We start from the raw sequence: 17903 nt of genomic DNA on the forward strand, positions 1-17903 counted from the left end.
ATGCTGGGGACCTAGACTGTAACCAATATTTCTGCATATGTCTCCATTTTGTCAAGTCTCATTAGGGGGGCGGCGGCCGCGCAGTGTCACAGTAGCTGTCCAGAAATCATTCATCATCCGCTGCTCCTTCCCACCTCCCTCCCGTTCCATCCCGCCTCGACGCCGAGTAAATAACACGCACTTATTTCAATATTATCATATTAATGTTAAAGTTCAGCTGTCACCAAATGGGAAGACTAAATCAGACTAGCATTTAAGAAATGTAGTGCTGTAGTGAGGGCGACCCAAATCAGGATTTATGAGTTTTATGCGTGCACGTCGTCTTCCATCGGCCTGCTGGCTTTCTGCATGAAGGCCCACCGCACCCCCCATTCCTCTTGTCTGCCCGGTAAAGGCCTTCTCTCTTTTTTGATTTCTTCTCTGTTCTTTTTCTTTCGATTTCTCCAGTTTTGCCTTTCCACTTCAGAACAAGCAAATTTTGGGCTTGTGACAATATCGCTTCATTGAATCTACATATTGTCTGAAAGCTATTTCCAATCAGAAAAAGATGCAAGAAAGTTGTTTTTTGTTTTTATTTTGGTCGTGGATTTTTCCTAATAGACTCTGTACTTCTCTCTCACTTTATTACATTTTGCATGCTTTCATTTTATATATACTTGCTTATAGACCGTTTCAGCAAGAACAACGTAAACAAACTTTAAACCAAACAACTTCTAGACCTCTGCAAAGAGTAGTTTTAAATTAATTGAATACAATTAATATTCAATGAAATATTGTTTAGTTAATTAGTTAATTAATTAATTAATTAATATTATTATAAATTTAATATAAATGGTTATATTATAACCAAACACACACCGGAAGTTAAATTCGGGCCAGTGCGTGCGTCCGATGACTTACATCACAGAAGAAAGCCAAACCACAGTGACCGGGGGCTTAAATTCCAATTTTGTTGTATTCCTGAGAAAAGGTTTTGGTAGTTGGTAGATAGTTGTGTTAAATCTCAAATTTAGCCGTTTTATATACTGTATGTATTTGGTTGTTTCACATGTGCTGCGTATTGTATTGAGCCAGAATCATCATTTTTACTGTTTACTTGCCACTGAGGATTTTTTATAGTAAGAAAATAATCATAAGGTCTATCATGAGAATGCAAGGCGCTTGTTACACACAAGTTTGTTTATATAGATGATTTTACTGTTACCATACGAGCAGGCATGTGTAATCATTGAGAAGGTATATGTCATTTTATTCTTACGAAAGATATGAATATGTTCTAAAGAAAATATTTGAAAACTTCTTAAGGAATGTTTGACAAACGTGCTTAGGAATATCTTACAAACTTTGCATTTGCCTTAAGAACAGTTTCGAGAATCCGGCCCCTGATTATCTGTTGCCATGCTGTGTCTATCACCCATAACATTTGAACGCATTTTGCACAAGCAACCACTTTTTTACATTCTTTAAAAAGTTGAAACTTTGTATTTTCCATGTATGTTTGGCATGGTTTATTTCTTTGCTGCGTACAGACATGAGGGTAATTTATACGACAGCAAGGTGAACCTGTCTACGTAACCTCTGTACTGATTCTCAGAGTTGCCCTCCGTACGCGCTTACACACTCACTTACTGTAGGTTGTGTTTGTCATGGTGAGGTTCATAGACTCTCAGCAGTGAGTTGAGGACAGAGCATTAGCCTGCTGCGATAAATATTGTTGTAAGATGGAGACAGAGAGGCCCGCTCCGCACCAGATGTTTACCCTGTGTGGAGAGCGCCGTGTGGGTTAAGACGTCTCCAAATTTGTGTACTCTACAATACATCCGCTCTGAGGATATTGCGCGTTTTAGAATGCTGACGTTTTTAAGTTCAGACGTATCTGCAGGGCTGGCGTTGGGAGAACGTTGTCCCGGGTCCTGAGATGTGGGGGAGCCATTATTATCTGGGGGAGTAGGGCCCTCTCAAAATTTTCTTAGGCCTTGTGAATTTTAGCTCAGCGTATCTGTTTAAAACACATTAAAGACATATGCATCCCAAAAGGTTATTAACAAAAGGTTTTAACAGTGATAGTCTGTTAATTTGGCCCCCAATCAAAGTAACCTCACGGCGGGCGATGCGTTTCTACTCGCGATTTCCCCAAACGGACTGCTACTGAGCTGAGCCGCCTCACGCTCCAGCTGGATCTAAATTATTAATGGACAGCTTCAGAAACTCCTGAGGGTTTTAATTATATTGTCATGGTCGTACTCATCTCATTAAGTTTTAATGCCCACGCCTGCTTATAGAAATCATAATATTATTAAAGAATAATCATAGCAATTAACACATTTGCCTTGATGACGGATTGTTTAATACACAAATTATCGAACTCAGTGGAGTCTTCAAAGCATGCTGGGAAGAGGGCTGAAGCTGCGGTAATAATGTGACCTTGAACAAGAAGCCAGAGCAAAAAAAATATTGTATGAAATTACAGTTGGATGGAGTTTGAAAGGTTTGCTTTGTAAAATAGCATAAACAGACGGTTTTGTGGAACAACGGGGGTACCAAATCACTTCTATTGTATGGACACAAATCCAATGCAAGTCAATGGGTACCAACATTCTTCAAAATATATTCTGTTGTGTTCTGCAGAGAAAAGAAAGTTATTCAGAATAAAAATGACAAGAGGGGTGAGTAAAATATTTTTGGGTGAACTATTACTTCACTTTAAAAATGTGATGATGGTGTCTTAAAGTTGCTTAGAGGTGGAGGATGGATAGAGATCTCCTGCTGCTGGAGAGAGAGAGAGAGAGAGAGAGAGAGAGAGAGAGAGAGAGAGAGAGAGAGATGGGTAGCATTGGGATCCGTGCCCAGCCCTGAGCTCTTGCTCAGCCTTGCCGACTATCCACGGAGACTAGGGGCCTGATACCACATGCAGGTGGTCGAGTCAGTCGCCAGGCAGATCAAAAAGTCAAACCCCTGGGTGGACCTCCCTTTGAAATGGGAATGGGGCAGACATATCAGACAGAAAACATAACCAAGCCCCGCACCGCAGAACAGCTCCATATTCATGGCCCAGCTTACAGGAGCCAGGCCTCGGTGTTCTGAAGAAGCCACGGTACGGCTGGACACTGATGAAGTTATCAGGTTCTCAGTGTCCGCGGGCCCGCTCGCTTACCTCGGGTGTCGCGCAAACAACAGGGAGCGCCCCGCTCGGTTTCCCCCCCTAGAAGGTTTTATGAAATATTCATATTCATAACGCATAACGCGTGAGGCTGAGTAGCTCAGACTTCGTACATCCCGAACAGCTGTAATACTTTCCTGTCACTAAGCGCTCTGATCCCAGCAGCGATTAGATCAGTAGACGTGGTTTCGCGAGAGGTGAACCACACTGTCACCTCTATGTCTTCCTTGATTTCGCTCCCGTCTTCTTTTGTTTCGGCTTTCAGAGAGTCGTCATCCGCGCGGCGTGATGGCAGACAAAAACAAGGGGGTGGCGAGGAGGGAGGGCACAAAAAAAGCAGAACGTGGCTGTATTCTGGTGTTTGCCAGTCCCATTAAACAGACATTTGCAAACAATGTCAAGAGGGAGGAGATCAAAGAGAGAACCCCAGAAAAGCGGCGGCTGAGTGGAAAGCTCTGATGTCCTGAAGATCTCCAAATTTAGACTTCTGCCATATTGGCTCCCAGTTTCTTTCCCAGCTTGGAATATTAACTAGGTACTATGTAGGTCATATAATTAATGTGATTCCCGAGCACCAGTGGGCTGTTGAGGGATGTAAATAGAAAGAGTCTCTTGAAGTGTTGTTATAAACTCGAACAAAAAGATTTGATATTGTTTTTAATTGGAGCTGAAAGATATAACAAATTATAGTTCAGTGTGTGTTTTCCCTCTCCTCGTGCTCCTTTTATTCTTTTATTTATTTGGTTTCTCCCTCGTTTAGCGAAGCGAGGGGAAAAGCCTCGTTAGGATGCCGGAGTCGAGGGAGCGGGGTGGAGAAGTGACGGGGGCACGGCTCTTTCTCCCACACACGCGTGCTGCCGTCCTCGCAAACAAAACTCCCACACGCGTTGAGTTTTTGCGCGAGTGTGCGCTTCTTTGACATCAAGGTCTGTTGTCAAAATCGTAATGAACGATTGATATGGATACTGACGGAAGAACAAAGATTTTTGAAAAGCAAAGTAAATTTACTCGGGCTGTCTTTTCTTGATAAATTACTGCTGAGCTCGAGTACATAAAATGGTGACTGCACAGGTGATTCTGACTTTTTCAGACAATTGCTCTTTTCCGAAACCTAATGATCGTACTAGGCGTGCTTCCGTTAATTTAATTGTTACATCGTTTTAGCCATGTTCTTTGGCAACGTTTTGTGGTTTTTCCTGCATTTTTCTACATGTGATAAATATGATTTTTAAGAAATTAAATACAAAAGTAAAATGTGTAAAATTATATTTTGTCAAACAACTAATAGGATTTTCCTAATTTTTTAAAGTCAATTTTACTTAAAAACTGTTTGCAAAAACTTAACACGAAAAATTAAGTAATATTAACATAAAAAACAGTTAGCAAAACCTTGACTATTTTTTTTAGGTAAAGTTGTTTTTCATTGCATTTTTTCTTTGTTCGTGTTGTTTGTTTTTCACACTTTTGTCAACATCAAACTATAGTGAGCACTTTTTGTATGGCTATTCTAAATCAGTCAGTTATGAATTGACATGACAGTTTAGGTGTTGCCTTATTAGGGAGCTGTCTATGTTGGCAGGAAAGCAGCTCACTAGGTTTTACATTGGAGCAAATTACTTGCTTATTTGTGAAGTGTATGACTCTTAAAGGTGGAGTGTGGAGATTTTAGCGGCATCTAGCAGTGATGTTGCAAATTGCAACCAACGGCTCAGTCCACCCCTCCCTTTCAAAACACTACGGTGGCTGCACAGCACTAAAATGTTGTTTTCTAAAATTCTGCTTTCTATGTTTAACAGGACAAAAATGACACAGATTATATATTTAGTGAACCACCGTTTTTATTTTTCATGCTTTTGTTGCATTATAATATTGTGCTTTTATATGCAGTCTGCAAATAGACAGTGTATGCGTATCATGGAGTGTGTGTGACGCGCATCATGGAGTGTGTGTGACACGCATCTGCAAGATTTATGGATGTAACCTAGTATCCTGTTTCTGTCCCGGTTACAGCCCTCACTCAGACCTTTTAGACGCCGGGGTGTTTGGTACTCTTCAGGAATGCAACATGTCAGGTTTATTTTGGATAGCTGATACTCACAGCAGCTAATGTGTCACAACATTTCAGTTCAGGTGTCTGGAGCAAACACACTCTCAGCCCGTCAGCTGGCACAGTGTGAACGTATGTATGTATGCAAATACACTTTTTACCTCTGACCTTTACAGGACCTTCCTGTTTTATATGACGTTTTACGTTTTATATACAGTACCTGTCTAAGGCTTAGACACACCTGACTGAATGTATATTTGTCTGGATTCAAAAGACCTTTTAATCTAAAGAATCTCAACATGATTACATTTTTTAATGCCTTAAATTCTCACAATTTCATTACTAAAATAACTACAAATCTTTTATAGTTTTGTTTATTTTGTATAATTATTAGGTGGTCTGGAGACTGAATAAAAAAGCTACATTTTATGTTTTATTTGTTTTCTGCAACTCATTAAAAAAGTTAAGCAATTCAATTAATTTTTATAAGTTACAGCAACTCACCACTGTTCAAAAAAGTTAAAATGACTTGTGAAGCCAATTCTGCAATTTTTACAAAAATGTTTAAAGTGTATGAAATGTTTTCTGTGTAGAGTTTGCACCTATTTTATTAAGACTTTGAAGACTTTATAATATATCATTTTTGTGGAATTTGTGTTTTTTATAAAAAACACAGATTGGGTATGTTCAAACTTTCGACCGGTACTGGATATGCCCGAGATCTGAAAGATGACTGAACATCAATTCTACATTTCAGATTTATGTTTCCCTTACGACAGATAAACAGGTTTCGTAGGAGGAGCCTCTTCTGACTGTGCGTTGTGCTTGCTAAGTATTTCATAATGAGCCCCGATGGCTCCATGGTGTGTTTTCGAGTATGTATACCGTCAGTGTGTAATGCTGTAAAGTTTTATGAGCATCTAAATGAAAAGTGTGTGTGTGAGGCAGGCTGCCGGGATGTTGACAGGCCTCTGGATAAACCCCTGTGGCACACACGCACCTCAGCCTCATTACCCACTGCTGAGAGCATCATGGGTAACAATGACACTTAAACTGTGTGTGTCTCTCCCACTCCTATTAGAGTTGATTTCCTGCTTTGGAAAGCACACACATACATACACACATTTTGGGCTGCAGACAAACTCAGGACTAAAAGTGCTGAGTTTTTACCTTAGATATAATGTGAAAGAAAGAAAAGTGCATGTTGAAACCTTTCTCTCTATTATTCTCACAGCACTAGTGCAGCATCTATTTAAGTGTAAAAAGTAGAAATGTGGGCAGTATAGAGGGTATGCACGTGAAGTCACTTTACCATGTGAACACCACATGAGCACGCCAAAACATGCTCCCTTGAGTGGCAAAACACTCAAAATGTCTGCTTACAATATGAGGAAATGCAATTCCATGCAACATATCGGTGTCCAAGGACACCTGGTTCCTTTGTAAGTCGTAAGGATCACAGTCCAACTGCTTTTAATTTCAGCAAATAATTGCATGTTTTAGTCCCAGTTTCTTTGTTTCTCCTATTGAAAGCAGCCATTTTGCTTCGTGTTTTACCACTCAAGGGAACGTGTCCTGGCACTCAAGGCGGCGTGTCCCGGCGGCAAATTGACGTCAATGCATACCCTCAAAACAACCCATGTTAATTGTGAGAATTTAATTTGAAGATTTGTCTTTAAAAAAGGCAAAAGTTTAATATTTATTGCTATGAATGAGAGTTGATTAAATTTTAAGGACAGTTTCATTAGGAAGAAATGAAAAAACTCTTTCAGGCTGTGAAGACAATTCATTTCAACTTTACAGTTGTGAGGTGCTGTAACTTATGAAAATTAGCTGAAAAGCATATATTTTGATGATATGATATAAATACATTTTATAAAATAGTATACAATTATATTTTATACAAAATATAAAATAGTAAGTTAAATTGACTTAAGTTAACCAAATAATGCTAATTCTGTCAGCTTCTACTCACCCTTAGGTAAATTACAGAAATCTCATTTTCGGCTGAACTATTCCTTAAAGAAAAAAGGCAGCAAAATAATGTTTACGGTGTATTAAGTAAAAGTAAGGTCGTTATACTTCATTCGACACTGAGGTGACTATTACAGAGCAATTGATATTTTACCCTTGAAACGATCCTGTCTTCTGTACTTTCGTGTCAAGCCATCTTTTTCACTTTTCCAATGATTAAACTCTGTGGGGTCACCGTGTGTGACATTGGAGTGAAGGCCTTCTCCTACTCTGTCGTTCCGAACTCTTAAAGGTAGCGCTCGTCAGGATGTTATCCGTGCTGTTCTGAGATCAGTGACTGTGTCCCCCCTTGAAGTGGCTGCAGTGTCACTCCAAGGGCAGCGTGGCGTTTGATCTGATGTCGGGCGGCTGTCTCTGCTCAGGCCCCTGTGATTGTCCTGCGGGGAGGAGAGACACGTCCGCTACCCACCTTCAATAAAAACTTCCTCTGGAAGTTTTTGAGTGGCAGCCAAGAAGTCAGTGGTTATGACGGTCGAGTCTTTTGCCCTAATTCCTGTATTAATGCGGTGAATAAAAGATGCGGTGACACTGAAAGGTCAAAGCTGTTTAGATGCTGTCAGCAGGAAGATTTGCCACTGTGTTCAAAACATACATGAAGTTAAAAATGCTGAGAACATTTCTCCAACATAATTGGATGTTGAGGACTGTTTGTGTGTGTTTGTCTCGTTTGTTTGATGTAACTAATTCACCGCGAATTCATTCAGTGTTTTGAGGCGAGCTGTGGCCTCCATCATGATTTGAAGAAATGAGGCAAAGACATCGTATCTCTATCCTTCCTCTCTTTGTTATTTGTCTCTTTTTCCCCTCTTGATGCTATTAAAAGCCTATTTTAGAAGCAATTAAAAACTATCTTGCTTCTTGTCAATGTGCGGTTGTGTGATGTTTGCCCTGGCCTTGATACTGGGTGTTTTTCAACCTTTTGAATAGATTATAGTATTCCTACAGTATACATATATAATGTACATATACAGTATATTGATTACAGTTTAATGGGAGATTTAAAAAGATGTTTTCCACAGTTTTAATGAACACAAGTATTGAAGTTTATATTTTATATGCATTGATATTAAATGAATAATTCAACCAAAAATGATAGTTTTGTCATCATTTATTCACCCTCTTGTCATTTCAAACCTGAATAGCTTTCTTCTGTAGAATACAGAAGGAGATATTTTGAAGAATGTTGGTAACCGAACAATGACGGCACCCATTGACATTGGTTTTGTGTCCATACAATAGAAGTGAATGGGTACCGCTGTTGTTCGCTTACCAACATTTTTCAGATTTCTTCAGAAAGTCATACAGGTTTGAAATGACAAGAGGGTGAGTACATGATGACAGAATTTTCATTTTTGGCTGAACTATCCCTTTAAGATGTGATGACAGGACACATTTATTTTTCAACTCTTGACATAGTATTAAACAGCAAGTCTTTTACCTCCTTATGTACTGAAACTCAAGAAACGGACTGGGATGGCACAATAAGTGTCATTTTGAATTGGTTAGAATACTTTGAATGCATCACATATACAGCAGGAATAAATGACAAACAGGGACCCACAGTTGCTTTTTCAGTGCTGAAGGCATCATAAAGCAGGTTGTTAAACCTTCTTTTTCTGTTGTTGATGTCTCTCTGATCTGTCTATGGCTGGTTGTAACGGCCTAAAATATTTACAGCAGATGAATACGTGATTTCATCTTTTAGCTTGGCATTTCTTTGTATCGTTCTGCATCTTACGCCACTGAATTCAGAGTTCAGAGAGCACTGCGCTGAATTGCATGTGTTTGTGCCGTTCGAATGTGTATTCACATTTGTTTTGACGAAGTGGCTTATTCTGTTTGCTTGCTGTGTATTTTGGCTTTATGAATAGAACAGAGCATTGGGACAGTGTGTTCATTGTAATAAACAACACTGTTGACATCTAATCTTCTTTTATTTTTGTTAAAGCACTGAAGGTTATCACAGTTAGCTGCATATTGAATTAACATTAAAATAACGTTGAAATAACGTTGAATTAACATAGTTACTGCCTTAAAGAAGTAAGCCCATCTAAAGGCCATTGTACAATCTTTTCTTTTAAGTAACATTTGTTTTCACTCCATATTTACGCTTTTTGTCTGATGTATGATGCTTTCCAAAAATCACCCTATTATTTAGTCCAATAATACATAATGTTTCTTTTGCTTATTTTTTGGACTGTTTGTTATTTTTGTAGCCCTTTTAAAACCTCTTTTGCTTAGAAATATAGTTTTACTTTATCGTTTAGTTACGCAGATTCTTTTACATAAGTTACATATGCATATTTCCTTTTATTCTACTCAATCTTTGCTTTTCTCTCTCTTCTCACTCTCTCAAGCTTTCAGATGTCTCTTCTCTTTGTCTTTTGTCTTTCATATTTTCACTTTCAGACCCCCCTTCATCCTTTGCTGCTCTAATTAATGCGTTTTGTGTTTAAGTTGATAAGTGAATTGATAAGAATCTCAATGTCAGTGGCTGACAGATTTGGCATGTGAGTGTTTGGGTGCGTGTTTTTTTGTGTTGGAGAGCGAGAGAGCTCACGCTGAAGGCCCCGAGGCATGTAAGGACTTTATGGCTCACCTCATGCGCTCATTAAGACTGTTGTTCTGCTTTTGTTGCATAATTACCTAATGGCAGCTATAAAAAAGGCTTTCTCTGTCTTTGACTGACAGCCGATGGCTCTTACGGGTTAGCTTTGTCTAGAAAAACCTGTCTTTTTGTCTTTGGGAGAACAAGAAGCAGGGTTGCTTTAAACATCTCTCCGAGGGAGTGTGTTTGGAGTCATTAAAGCTCATTCTACTCGTGAGGTCTGAAGTTGGATGTCCCCATTGTAGTTTTTACTGGTGGATACATGCACTCATGGTCAGGACTTTGGAATCTTGGAAGGATAAAAAGCCAAAATTTCCAATGTTTTTTATTCTTGCAAGATGCATCGATCTTGCACTGAAGGAGTCAGCGGACACTTGTTAAAAATCTAAACATCCAAAAAGTTGATTTGGCTGCTGATGTCATCAGTGTGTTTTCATACTGACACAGTTGAAATTGACATTTATAAGCTATTTTGACTTTTTTTCTGCACTTGAAAAGGAAGATACCGAATGCTCATGGAGGGGCAGGTGGATTCTGTGTAATAATGTATGATGTCAGGGCCAGGTCGGAGTTCATGGGGATCTTTTACTCCTGAACTGATGAACCGAAACAACCTCCTTAAATGACTCATTGGACGTTTTGTTGCTCCGCAAATTGTTGAAGCATGACCACTGAGAAATGTCCCGGTCTTGAGAAAATACTATTGGATTATAGGAAAGTGGTCGAGACATACACTAACGCTTTATACCACAGGCTGTTAAACAGGAACTGGCAAGCAGATGTTTGTTTGCAGCCCACTTGGACACATTAAACATTGTGTTCATTCTCACAGCTTTTGCGATTAGTCTTACGTGTATAGGGCACCTGGGCTAGTTGTCACATGCACTTTAAAAATAATCCAGTGGTTTAGAAAATATCACAAAAATAAAAGGCTATATTAACTTAATAAAATCTTTTCAAATCATTTAAGTGATTTTTTTCAGTGGGACATTGAAAAAAACCCAGCCCAAAATTACCTTTAATTTCTCTAAAATGTACAAATATTATTTAAGTTTATTAAATGAAAAATATTAAGTATTTAATTAACAAATTATATTAATATTTAAAATATTTAATATTGATATTTAATATTTTTGGTGAATTCTAATAAATATTTCAGTTACTCAGATTTTTCACTTACATTTACTCAATTTAAAAAGTATATTTCATTTGATTGATTTCACAGCTTTAAAATGTACTTTAATTAAATTTTGTTGGTATAAATGTTTCACCAAAAAGTTCAGTCATTTAAAGTAAAACTTTTTTTTAAAGTTTTCACAACGCCTTTATCTTAGTAGTTAAAAGATTCAAGAGTCAAAAGTTCACATACACAAATGTGTATGTGTGTGTGTTTTGTATGATGGTTTTAAACCTAATAGTTTTTACATTTAAAATATGTATTTAAATTTGCAAAGGTCACAATTTGTCACATTTTAATGGGGCATTTTTAATGAGTTTTAAATGTTTAAATAATTATAATATTTGTTGACCAAATAAAAGCCTAGTTTTTATATAAAAAAATGTTTTATTGTGATATAATTGCACTATATACAGTTTAATGCCAGCTTCCAAAAGTGAAAATAATAATATAATATAGAATTTATATTTAATTTATATGTAAGCCTGGGATGTTTTGGGCCAATGCTGTGTAAATAATGGACAGAACACACTGTTGGGTTAAAAATGACCCAATGCTGGATTGTTTCCGCCCATGGTTGGGTTTAAAACATAATTTTTTTATTTTAAATGTTTATTTTGTAACCCAGCACACATTCTGTCTAATATTTACCCAGCATGGGTAGAGTGTCGTTAAATTTAGTTCGCGAACTACAACTTAAAAACTTTGTTGCTTATTGAAATTATTGAAGGCCGGTTGCATGTGTACGAAAATCTCCTGTATTGACTTTCTCTGCTTTTCTTTATGTGGCGTGTGGTGCAATGCACACTGATCCCGAGTCAGTTGTAATTATAGCCGCCATACGCTGGCACAGGCTAATGACAGGTCTGTGGCCTGTTTGGCTTTTGTTTGTTTGGAGTACTATCCTCCCCAGTAGGATGTCTTCCCAGCTGGCAGTGCTTGCTGGCCCTTGGCTGTGTCTCTGGTTTGGAGAGGCGGCCGGTCCGGGTGCTACACCAGGCCCTGCGCCAGCTGGAGTCCAGACTCCTCAATCCTCTGCCCTCCTTCTCTCCGCACTTCGACAGCGAAGCTGGCAGCCTCCCTTGGCAACACCCACATTTGTTTGCACCTCCAGGGTCAACAGCACCCTGTCGCTACCTGTCTCCCTGGATCACACCTCGCTCCCAATGCTGAACCAACTCCCAAAACGAAAAGAGTCTTTTGCTAGAACTTTTGTCTTTAAACCGTGAGATGATTGTGGGAGGGATTTATGTGAGCAGAATTATTTTTTTATTCTTTGACCTTATTAAATATTATAACGCTGCTGTCCTTCTGAAACCTTGAATCTCCGGATTTCATGATTTTTATTTTGAGCCGTAAATCATTATTATTAGACACCATTTATGTTTGTCACTGGGTTTTGCAAATATCTAACCCATGAAAAGTATTTTGACAACACAGTAGTAATAATAAAAAATGACATATTTTTCCATTTCTTGAAAAACAGCAAATTTGGAGGTACAAGGTTTCCGAAGCACAGCGACGATATTCTTAAATATACGTAAATATTATTTTCTTTTTTTTTGTGATCAACTTTTTAAATTAAATTTAAGATTAATTGTACATTTCACTTGTAACACACTTGTGTATTCAAGTACAAAGTAGACCTAAAGCAGAAATAATACAATTTTCCCAAAATAAAATAAAAGAATGAGATCCTTTTTACTTTCTTAATGTGTTTCTTTTGTTATTTTAAATGATTTATTAGTGCACATTGTTCAAAAGATAACTTTGTAATGTGTCATAAAAATATAGAGACACTGGTGTTTAACGCCCACTTTTTATCTTCCAGTTAATTCTTAATAAATGCTCTAAAAGCAAGTCCCGCCCTCATTTTTTCCTCACTCAGAATCCTGTTTTCAGAATCCTGTTTTATAGCGATCTATTCGCTTCTGGGCTTGTGTTAGCATTACTCATATTTTCTTGTATGTAAATACAGTGCAAAAGTAAATATAACAGTTACAGGCCTCATTTGAGCGGATTGGGCTGAGGTTTAACAGTTGTAATGGTCTGAGTAAGAGGTGGCTTGGTCTCTCTGGCATTTTGTTGACAGCGAGTGAGGTAATACAAACATTCTGTTCCATCCTCTCTTAAATCCTGAGACTAGCGTTATTACATGGCCAGTGACACGTACGCTCGCACATTCCCGAAGAAATGGGCTTCATTCACAAGAGCTCTGTAATTAAATATCCTTTGCAATTTATGACAGCTCTCTCATTCAAATGCTCATCCATGACCCTTGAGTCTTTGCGTCTATGTGCATGTGTTTGTGCATTGTGAGTAGACATTGTTGCGTGTTCACTTGTTCATCCTCTAATGGAGGTTCTCCATTGACCTGGTCAGCACGTTTGTATATTTCTCCGTTTGTTTGGTTACGACGATGCTTCCTGTCGGCACGCCGGCGCTCGGGAGGAGCCAGCGTTTGATGGCGCCACTGCTAACGTTGTCAAGACGTTATGAGGAAGTTGTCAGGACGTTAGGCATTGGCCTTGCAGGCCCGTGTCACTTTCTCAGCGTGTTTGCTGATCGGGTTCAAATCCTAAACCTCATCTGACCTGAGCACTGAGCACATACCTGCTGGTCACACACTTTCTGGAGTCTCTTCTCTAACATTTTTGTTACGTTGCCAGGCTGCTCGCTGGACACAAAGAGGTTCTGTGCCTTAACGTTAAGCAAGCCTCGCTGGCGGACTTAAGCTTTATTTAATAAGATGTGGATGCGTAAAGTCCTGTCTAAAAACTGCTCTGTGGTCAAGCGTTTTAGGCTTCACATAAACCATCCTAAATACTGCTTGGCATTCACAAATCTTTCATTATAGGTTCTGGTAACGCATGAAACGCAGAGCAAATTCAGAGAACAAACAGTCTAACGTCACAGATTTGTTCTGTTTTATTGTTCTGTTAGTCAACATCAAACAATTTACTTTTTTAACATTTCTGTTTTTATTTCCACTACTTTATATATTTTTTCTAAATGTTTGTGTAGCCTAACAGCACAGTGCTAGCAACAACTAGCTCATCAGTTCGAGTCACAGAGAATTTTGATAAAAGCTTTTTTCCAAATTCATGAGTGCAAATGCACTTTACTGCATTTTGTATTTGACTCTTAAAGGGATAGTTCACCCAAAAATGAAGATATTTTGAAGAAAGCTGGTAACCGAACAACGGCGGTACCCATCGACTTGCATTGGTTTTGTGTGTGTGCAATAGAAGTGAATGGGTATCACCATTTTTCGCTTACCAAAATTCTTTTAAAATATCTTCTTTTGTGTTATGCGGAAGAAAGAAAGTCATACAGGTTTGAAATGACAAGAGGGTGAGTAAATGATGAATTTTCATTTTTGGGTGAACTATCCCTTTGAATGCATCACATTGTAAAAGTAAAACTGGTTTATGCAATTTTGTCTTTGAGTGGAACATTTGTCCGTGTGTTTCCGGTTGTTTCCACACTAGATGCCCCAGCCTTAGACTCACAAGCAGTGAGAGCAGCATGCTTTGTCTTCTGTCAGTAATCGATGGATGGATGGATTGTTAACATGCTCCCTTCACCCTCCTTCACTCTGACCACCTCACTGTCGTTCAGATAGAGAGTGCTGACCCCTCTTACCAGCACCAATCAGAGCCTCTTTACCCACTTGTAGCCTTCATTTATTTACTCCATGAAATGTTGCCCTTCTGTTTTCTCTGCATTGGACCATTAAGGTTCCTATTGCTTCGTTCTTGAGTTGCTCTTCTTTCTCGTTGTTGTGTCTTCAGTTGTTTTGTTTAGTTGTGGCTTGTTTGTAAGGTTTATCTATCTAAGGCCAGGGTCTCTCCTGAATTGAATGGGCTCGCTCTAGCCGCGCCCGGACAGCGAGCGGACCAGGGCTACAGCGGCGGGCTGCGTTGTATTGTGGTCTTCTCAACGGGGTCTTTGTGTTGACACTTCCTCACAGACCAGTACAAAGAGAGCAGTGAGTACCGGTCCACTGCAAACCCACAATAGCGAGAGAGTCTTCCAGACCAGCACATAATGGACAGACACGCACGCTATTGTTTTGTTTTCTTGTGTGCATCGTGCGAGGATTGGCTCTGACTTACAGGACGCTCCTGTTTCCCTTTTGTGTTTTTCACAAAAGTGAGTCAATGTATTTTCTGTCTCGACTTCGTTCAGAATGGGTTTTGATGACCTGTTACGTTTACAGCCTTTCTCCAAATTGATGTATGACACAACCCATATGGAGTTGAACCTTTATGCTTATAAAGTCATTCTTTCAACAGTTTTTCCGACACTTCTTGTACTTGTCGTCTGATTTGTTTCCTTGGTTTGATGCCCACTCAGTTCTTCTACTTTATGGTCTCAACACCACAGAAAGTTTACACTGAGGATTTCCAGCATCACCTCCCACTTTACTGTTGACGTGATCCCAAGCTGAGCATTTTTGTTGGCCGTAAGTGCTATTAGTGTTTACATGAGGCCACAGGCTGTGGTAATGAATGTGCCTTCTGATTGTTCCAGTTGACTGCTGGTGCTGATTGGAGTTTAAAGCAGACTTGGGTGGGGGAAGTTTGATGCCCATGTTAAACATATAGACCTAATTTTGTGCTTTTGTTAGTTTGTTTCATAGGTTACAAAAATCATCTTGAAAGCACTCTGGTCTAAGCTGGTCAACCGGTTGAAAGTTTAAGATCACTTGACTGAAATGGTTCTCGTAATCTAAAAAACCCAAAAAGGTATATGCTTAAATATTTAAAATTTGTTTTATAGACCTTAATAAAATTCTATTTACTATTTACATATTAAATAAAACAAATAATAATATACATTTATATGTAAGAAATATAATTATAATATTTAATAATACTGTAGTTTTCTTATAATGTTAAACCCTGAAAACAGCATATGTTTAATTGTTTAACATTTGTTTTGTAGATGAAAAAATTGTTTACATTAGATACTAAATAAAACATAATAATATAGATTTATATGGATAAATATAAATATAATACGATATATAATCAAATTGTATGTTTCCCAAAATCTTAAAAACCCTGAAAAAGGCGTATGCTTGAATGTTTAACATTTGTTTTGTATAGACAAGAATACAATTCTATTTATTTATATTGCATACTAAGTACAACAAATAATAATACAGATTTATATGGATAAAATATTATTATAATATAATAAAATATAATTGTATGCTTTTATTATATTAAAACTATAATTTGTTTTACACTTGTGTGGTATTCACACAACATTTTTCTAAATTTATGTAAAAAAACAAAATTGAAAGCCATAAACATTTTATACTTTACGTGTTTACTTTATCCCAGTTACAAGGAACATGTGCAGCATTTGTGGCATTTATATTTGTCATTTACCACCGTTGAAACACTAAGGCGCTATTTATTTTATTGTTAAAAGTGTTCAAAACATGTTTATCTTGAGGAAATACGTAAACAATGAAAACCGGTCCCACAGACCCAAACACCACACAAGGGTTATAAAGTTCTTGAAATTGATAACTTGGACAGAATAAAAAAAGACAATTACAGATGCTAAAATATAACATAGTTTGTGTTGTTCCATAGTTTTGATGGCTTATCTTTTATTATAATAGGTGAAAAAAATGATTGAGTAAGTGATCCTAAACTAGATAAAAATCCAACAGGTCATCCTGACCTGGCTGAGAGATCATCTTAAACCAGCTAAGACCAGCAAACCATCTTAAACTTTTTTGATTCTGAGTAAACTGATGTAATAGACCCTTTTATACATCAGAGCCAAGATATTTCTTTACGCAAATTTTATTTGAAATCTTGAATTTTGCCTTTAGAAAGCCCTGTAGCCCTTATTATGTTAAGTACTCAGATTGTCCAGCCTCATCTCTCTCGTGGCGTTTGATGTGTTGTTGGTCAGGGTTGGGTGCTCTTTAAACCAGCAGGAAAGAGTAACTGTATATTGAGCCGAACCGCAACAAGCTCCTGCATCTGGGTCTGAGTACTTCCTCTCCAACCTGCAGCATAAAATGTTTTCCCCGTTTTCCCCTTTGCTAACGGTAAACACTAAGATCCAGAAACAAATCAATGGCGCTTTCCTTTGAAGTGCCTAGACGCATTACAATGGCTGCGTTTTAATTGGCCAAGAGAGTAGTGGGATCAATACACGGTGTAATTGGCTGACACAGGAAGGGTGTGAGACTTTATTATCATTAATATTTAGACGTGATGCGGGAGGACCTAGTAAGGTTAAATGTACGTCGGTGCCTTTGATCTGACAGATAAGCGGATCGAAGTGAAGCGAAGATGTCGGGATGTATTGTGCACACCCATTTTTATTAACGCAGGGAACTCAACAGAATCCCACCGTCTTGTGCGGTCCTTACGCTAGTCATCATCTGATGTCATCAGCATCGTCATCGCTGTCACTCAAAACCATCGCTATTGTACATCATGTAAGATATCCAAGTATATATCTGCCTGCTGCTCATCTATTGCTCTGTCATCGAGTCTCTAGTCTAAATGCTTGTAAACGTGTAAACGCACACCAGCCCGGAGAGGGTGTATTGAATACGAGTAACTCAATGACCTGAGTTTTCTCTCACCTGAGTTTGGATTGGGCTTTGTGTCGTTCTTTTGTGTGGGCCGTGTAAGCGGATCTATGGGAGGAGATACCATAGGCTCAGGGCTGGAGTCGAAGCGGTGGGTGTCATCGGCAGCCGTCACACGATCCCCGGTTGTAAAATGGCGAGGTCTCCTCTTCTCGCAGCCCCACCCCAGGGAGTGAAGTGGGCCTCGACGCTTGTTCCAGTTTGTCTGCACATCTTTTTGTCACATTCCCACAGGTTTCATACCTT

The 17903-nt window shown here is 38.5% G+C and overlaps 1 protein-coding gene across 5 annotated transcripts in view; it reads left to right on the forward strand.

Annotated features, from left to right (window-relative positions):
* vti1a (vesicle transport through interaction with t-SNAREs 1A) overlaps window positions 1-17903 on the forward strand; it is a 118767-nt gene that overhangs the window by 75643 nt on the left and 25221 nt on the right. The gene's annotated exons all lie outside the window — the stretch shown is intronic.

This window comes from Triplophysa rosa, linkage group LG18 (genome assembly GCF_024868665.1).
Source record: "Triplophysa rosa linkage group LG18, Trosa_1v2, whole genome shotgun sequence".
Lineage (NCBI taxonomy): Eukaryota > Metazoa > Chordata > Actinopteri > Cypriniformes > Nemacheilidae > Triplophysa > Triplophysa rosa.